Below are 6,677 nucleotides of genomic sequence, written 5' to 3' on the forward strand. Positions count from 1 at the left end.
GAAATGGTGTTGACTTGTTTAATCTGAAGCAGAAACGGTTTGACTTTCGATTAGTGCGAGCGGCTCAGTGCGAGCGTGGAGCGGCGGCCGGAGGCCAGGATTAGTGTGTACCTGTGAAAAGCCTGTCAGGTAGATTGAGCAGGAAGCTGTGATGAGACGAGGATAAGTGGGAGTAGAGTGGAGGAGTGCCGTCTTATTCCTCCTCTTTAATCCCGCCTGCAGAGGTCTGAGTGTGAGTGTGTGTGTGTGTGTGTGTGTGTGTGTGTGTGTGTGTGTGTGTGTGTGTGTGTGTGTGTTTAGGGAAGGATGAAGGGTACAGTAGCCATATTGAAATGAATCCCCAGTTAACAGTATTTAATAATAATAATTACATTTAGCTTGTGTGTGTGTGTGTGTTTGTGTGTGTGTGTGTGTGTGTGTGTGTGTGTTTGTGTGTGTGTGTGTGTGTGTGTGTGTGTGTGTGTGTGTGTGTGTGTGTGTGTGTGTGTTTGTGTGTGTGTGTGTTTGTGTGTGTGTGTGTGTGTGTTTGTGTGTGTGTGTGTGTGTTTGTGTGTGTGTGTGTTTGTGTTTGTGTGTGTGTGTGTTTGTGTGTGTGTGTGTGTGTTTGTGTGTGTGTGTGTTTGTGTGTGTGTGTGTGTGTGTGTGTGTGTGTGTGTGTGTGTGTGTGTGTTTGTGTGTGTGTGTGTGTGTGTGTGTGTGTGTGTGTTAGAAACGATGGGAAAGAAGAGACAGAACTGAGAAAACCAGACAGCAGTGAACACATCATCAGTGAGTCAAACTAAGTCTCAGTAATAAACATTAATGCACATTTAAATTAATTGATTATTAATTAATTTATTATTCTACTGATTAAAAATCTCAAACACACAAAAAATGAATTTGAGATTTATGACATAATTTAATAATTAAAGAAGGAGAAGAAGAAGTGAAATCCTGCTACTATAGTTTGTTTACGTAGCCTCCGGAGCCGGAGGAAGCTTCCTGAAGCTGACCAATCAGAACAGAGCGGGCTCATCAGGAGGCGGGGCTTAAAGAGACAGGAGCTAAAACGGCCTGTTTCAGACAGAGGCTGAACTGAGGGGCTGCATAAAGGACCAGTAGAAGATCAATAAGGAGTTTTTATTCCAGAATATAAACATAGAGGCTGGACATGTGCAGATTGTGAGTCCTTTAAGAAGCTGAAGTCACTCTGAAGTTCTGCTTAGTGAAACCCGTGGAGATCGATGGTTATCAGGAAACGAGGTCCTGCTCAGTGTGTGATGATGCTGAGTGACAGAACAACCAATCACAATTATTGATCCGGCCCTCAGAGGTTGATTGACGAGTTAGTGTCATCATGATGCCATGATACAGATAAAAATGGGATTTCTTGATATTAATTAATGAATTGATATATTTATGTGATTGTGTATTTTATTGGTATAGTTGGGACTCTAGTGACAGTGTGGAGAGGCCTGAATAGAAGTTCTGACTTGATTAACTCTTTAGTTTCAGTCTTTCTGCTGACTGTCAGTGTTTGGTTTCTTCTTTAATCTTCAGCAGGAACACAAACACAGCTCCTTCCTCCCACACACAGATTAAAACAGAGATGCTGTTGGTGTGACAGGAGGAGTGAACCTTCTTCTAAATAAACTCTTTTCTCCAACAACTTCCTTCAGCTCGTTTGTTTGCAGCCTCGTCACTCTTTTCTTCTCCTTCATCCACTGGGCTGACAGGCTTAGAGACCATGTAGGATGCTCTCATTGTCTCCAGCAGACTGTGTTTTCATCTGACCGTGTGGGTGGACGTGTTTTATGCAGAGACAGAACCACCACAGGCGTTTCACCAAACACAGAAACAGCCGTTAGAACTTTCTTTAACTTGAGGCTTTTAGAGTCTTTTATCAGTCAGATCGAGTGTCTGTAAACGCTTCACACTGATCCGGTGTCGGTCCTGAGGGAGTCCAGACGAGCAGACACAGATACAGAAGAAACCTCCAAAAACAACAAGGAGGGGGGGCCGAACACGGACCTGTCGGGACGTCCTGACCCGACTCTCCTTCCTACATAAACACTGAGGAGCTAAAAATCACCTCCATGTCAGACAGAGACAGAAACCTGCTGCTGAGGACAGACAGGACGCTCAGCTGGACCACTCCGACGTCCCCGACAGACCGGACAGTATACTCATACAGCAAATACACTAAAATACAGTATACTCATACAGCAAATACACTAAAATACAGTATACTCATACAGCAAATACACTAAAATACAGTATACTCATACAGCAAATACACTATATGTGTACAAATACTCTATATTTATACATAGTATCCACTAAAATACACTGTACTCATATATGTGTACGAATACTCTGTATTTATACACATGTATCCACTAAAATACAGTATACTCATATATTTATACAAATACTGTGTATTTATACATTTTTTATATTATATATATCCACTTACATACAGTATAATGTAATAAAATACTACTACTAGTACTAATGATATAACTCTATAACTGATGGCTTCATCATTAATACTTTTATTTAATTGATGTTTATGTTTAATAAAGGGCTTCAGTGTGTTTATGGATTCAAGTATAAATTCATTTTATTTCAGCTTTTAAACAGCTGAATGTTGACAAGAGATCCTTCAGAGTACCAGTAATCGTATCGATGTGAGACAGAATCTCTTCATCTTCATCATCACACCTTCAACTGAAAAACTTCCCGGTCATGTTGGCAGTGCATGCTGGGAGTCCAAGCAGCCGCCACAGGTACGGCCGAACCCTCCTGATGTCATACGTCTCTTCAGCAGGTCAGTGCGGCAGATTCAGTTTCTCTAAAGAAAACAGGTGTGGTGGATCCTGCTGACCCATAATCCCCTGCTGCTGCGCTGAAACTGGATCTGATGTTATGTTTGGAGTCAAGTGTGTTTTTCTGGATTCAGACTCAGTGTGAAGGTTTCTACCGATGATGATGATGTCAGGGAGGGGGTTAATGGTGATGATGTCATCATGAGAAGTGGTGGAAAAACATAAATTATACAAATCATGAAATAGATCAAAGGATGTCATTGACATTAGAGGAGCAGGAGTGGATGTGAAGTCATCATGTTAACATATAACATCCTGCTGACCTTCATCAACACTATTTAAATACAGTTGTTGTGTCTCGATGTTTGCAGTTACATCACTGAAGGATGGTGATCAAGTTCTTCTCACGTGTCCATATGAATATGTAAACAGTGCCTTCATCATCATGCAGGTCAACTCACTGACAGTTCAGTGTTTGTACAGTAAACACGACTGCAGGACGTCTGGACGTCTTTGGAAACATCAGGATCCAGATTCATGAATGATGCGTTCACACAGAACATAAAGAGGTTTCTAGAAACAGACCAGCGGACATGTTTGATGCTGATGAGATGCAACATCAGCTGACAGACACAATCTCTGTTTGTTTATGTTGATAAACCAGATCTCTGTCTTTATGTTCTAGTCATGAATCGACAGTTTTATGCATCTGGTTTCAGTTTCTTTGGTGAAACTAAAAGCGCGTCAGGCAGTTTTTCTAAACGACGTCACATTACTCAACGTGCTGCTGGAACGTGAGATTGTTTCAAGGTAAAGATGAAAGCAGAATAATCTCACCAGAGCTTTCAGCTGTATCACATGGCCTTCATCAGCAGATGTAGTTTGTGTTTGTAGCAGTATGAACTGTTTTATATCTGCAGTGTTTTGTCACATCAAAGTTCATCAAACTCAACACACAAATATAAAAGAAACGGCGAGCAGCATCTTATTAAAGTCTTATTGTTGTTTGTGATGATGATGATCTTCAGCAGCACCAAACACAAGAAGCTGTTTATATATTGACACTGTTGTTGTGGAGCAGCTGACAGTCTGCTTTTAACTGGCTGACTGGTTGTCTGCTTTTAACTGGCTGACTGGTTGTCTGCTTTTAACTGGCTGACTGGTTGTCTGCTTTTAACTGGCTGACTGGTTGTCTGCTTTTAACTGGCTGACTGGTTTTCTGCTTTTAACTGGCTGACTGGTTGTCTGCTTTTAACTGGCTGACTGGTTGTCTGCTTTTAACTGGCTGACTGGTTGTCTGCTTTTAACTGGCTGACTGGTTGTCTGCTTTTAACTGGCTGACTGGTTTTCTGCTTTTAACTGGCTGACTGGTTGTCTGCTTTTAACTGGCTGACTGGTTGTCTGCTTTTAACTGGCTGACTGGTTTTCAAAATCATCCAATCAGAGTCGAGGAAACGTAACAGATTCAGTTCAAGCTGTAACATCCGTCATGTAACAGAAGGATCCTTTTTTCATGAATCATACAGTTTCCTCTCGTTCTGAGGCCGATTTCTGCTCCACGACCCGCAGGTTGGGAACCTCTGCTGAGTTTTTGTCCATTTTGGCATAAAGTTGAGAGTCTTGTTTCCTCCCAGCAGACATTTAGAGTTAGAGAAGCACAGAAATCACTGACACATCACCCTTGTTTCTGATTGGTTCCCTGCAGGATCAATACTGAGTCACATGATCAAACTCTTCACACATTTACATAGTTTTCACCCAGAAAGCATTCAGTGACTACAGCCTTCAAACACAAACAAACAACAAAACATTTGACATGTTTACATCCTCACTTCAAACACTAACATGTATTCATACTGAAATACATCTATATTCAACCAAAACACAAGACCAAAGCTTCCTGCTGCATTTCTATGACTCGTTCCTGTAGATACACTGTAGTACGTTCTATAGAGAGCTACACATCTGACTGTATTTACACTATATACGCATTTATACACTATCAACCATTAAACTACATCAACACAATATACACATTTATACACTATCAACCATTAAACTACATCAACACAATATACACATTTATACACTATCAACCATTAAACTACATATAAACACAATATACACATTTATACACTATCAACCATTAAACTACATCAACACAATATACACATTTATACACTATCAACCATTAAACTACATAAACACAATATACACATTTATACACTATCAACCATTAAACTACATCAACACAATATACACATTTATACACTATCAACCATTAAACTACATAAACACAATATACACATTTATACACTATCAACTATTAAACTACATATAAACACAATATACACATTTATACACTATCAACCATTAAACTACATATAAACACAATATACACATTTATACACTATCAACCATTAAACTACATATAAACACAATATACACATTTATACACTATCAACTATTAAACTACATATAAACACAATATACACATTTATACACTATCAACCATTAAACTACATATAAACACAATATACACATTTATACACTATCAACCATTAAACTACATATAAACACAATATACACATTTATACACTATCAACCATTAAACTACATATAGACACAATATACACATTTATACACTATCAACCATTAAACTACATAAACACAATATACACATTTATACACTATAAACCATTAAACTACATAAACACAATATACACATTTATACACTATCAACTATTAAACTACATAAACACAATATACACATTTATACACTATCAACCATTAAACTACATATAAACACAATATACACATTTATACACTATCAACCATTAAACTACATAAACACTATATACACATTTATACACTATCAACCATTAAACTACATATAAACACAATATACACATTTATACACTATCAACCATTAAACTACATATAAACACAATATACACATTTATACACTATAAACCATTAAACTACATAAACACAATATACACATTTATACACTATCAACTATTAAACTACATAAACACAATATACACATTTATACACTATCAACCATTAAACTACATAAACACAATATACACATTTATACACTATCAACCATTAAACTACATAAACACAATATACACATTTATACACTATCAACTATTAAACTACATAAACACAATATACACATTTATACACTATCAACCATTAAACTACATATAAACACAATATACACATTTATACACTATCAACCATTAAACTACATAAACACTATATACACATTTATACACTATCAACCATTAAACTACATAAACACAATATACACATTTATACACTATCAACCATTAAACTACATATAAACACAATATACACATTTATACACTATCAACCATTAAACTACATAAACACTATATACACATTTATACACTATCAACTATTAAACTACATATAAACACAATATACACATTTATACACTATCAACCATTAAACTACATCAACACAATATACACATTTATACACTATCAACCATTAAACTACATATAAACACAATACAACAGTGATGTAATAAAGATCCTCATGTGCTGACCGTTGTTGTGTTGTTGTGTTGTTGTGTTTGTGTGTTTGTGTGTAAAATGAGCTGCTGTGTGTTGGTAAAGTTCAACATGTGACTCGGTGTTGAACCAATCAGAAACAACCTGTGATAAAGGTTCAAACATTCATGTTGTTATTTACACGTGTGATGTTCCTGCTGTCACATGTCAACGTGTCTGCAGGGAAAAAGGTCTGTTGATGGACATGAAGACTTGTGTGTGTGTGTCTGTGTGTGTGTGTGTGTGTGTGTGTGTGTGTGTGTGTGTGTGTGTGTGTGTGTGTGTC

The sequence above is a fragment of the Thunnus thynnus genome, chromosome 11 (assembly GCF_963924715.1).
Source record: "Thunnus thynnus chromosome 11, fThuThy2.1, whole genome shotgun sequence".
NCBI classification, from domain to species: Eukaryota; Metazoa; Chordata; class Actinopteri; order Scombriformes; family Scombridae; genus Thunnus; species Thunnus thynnus.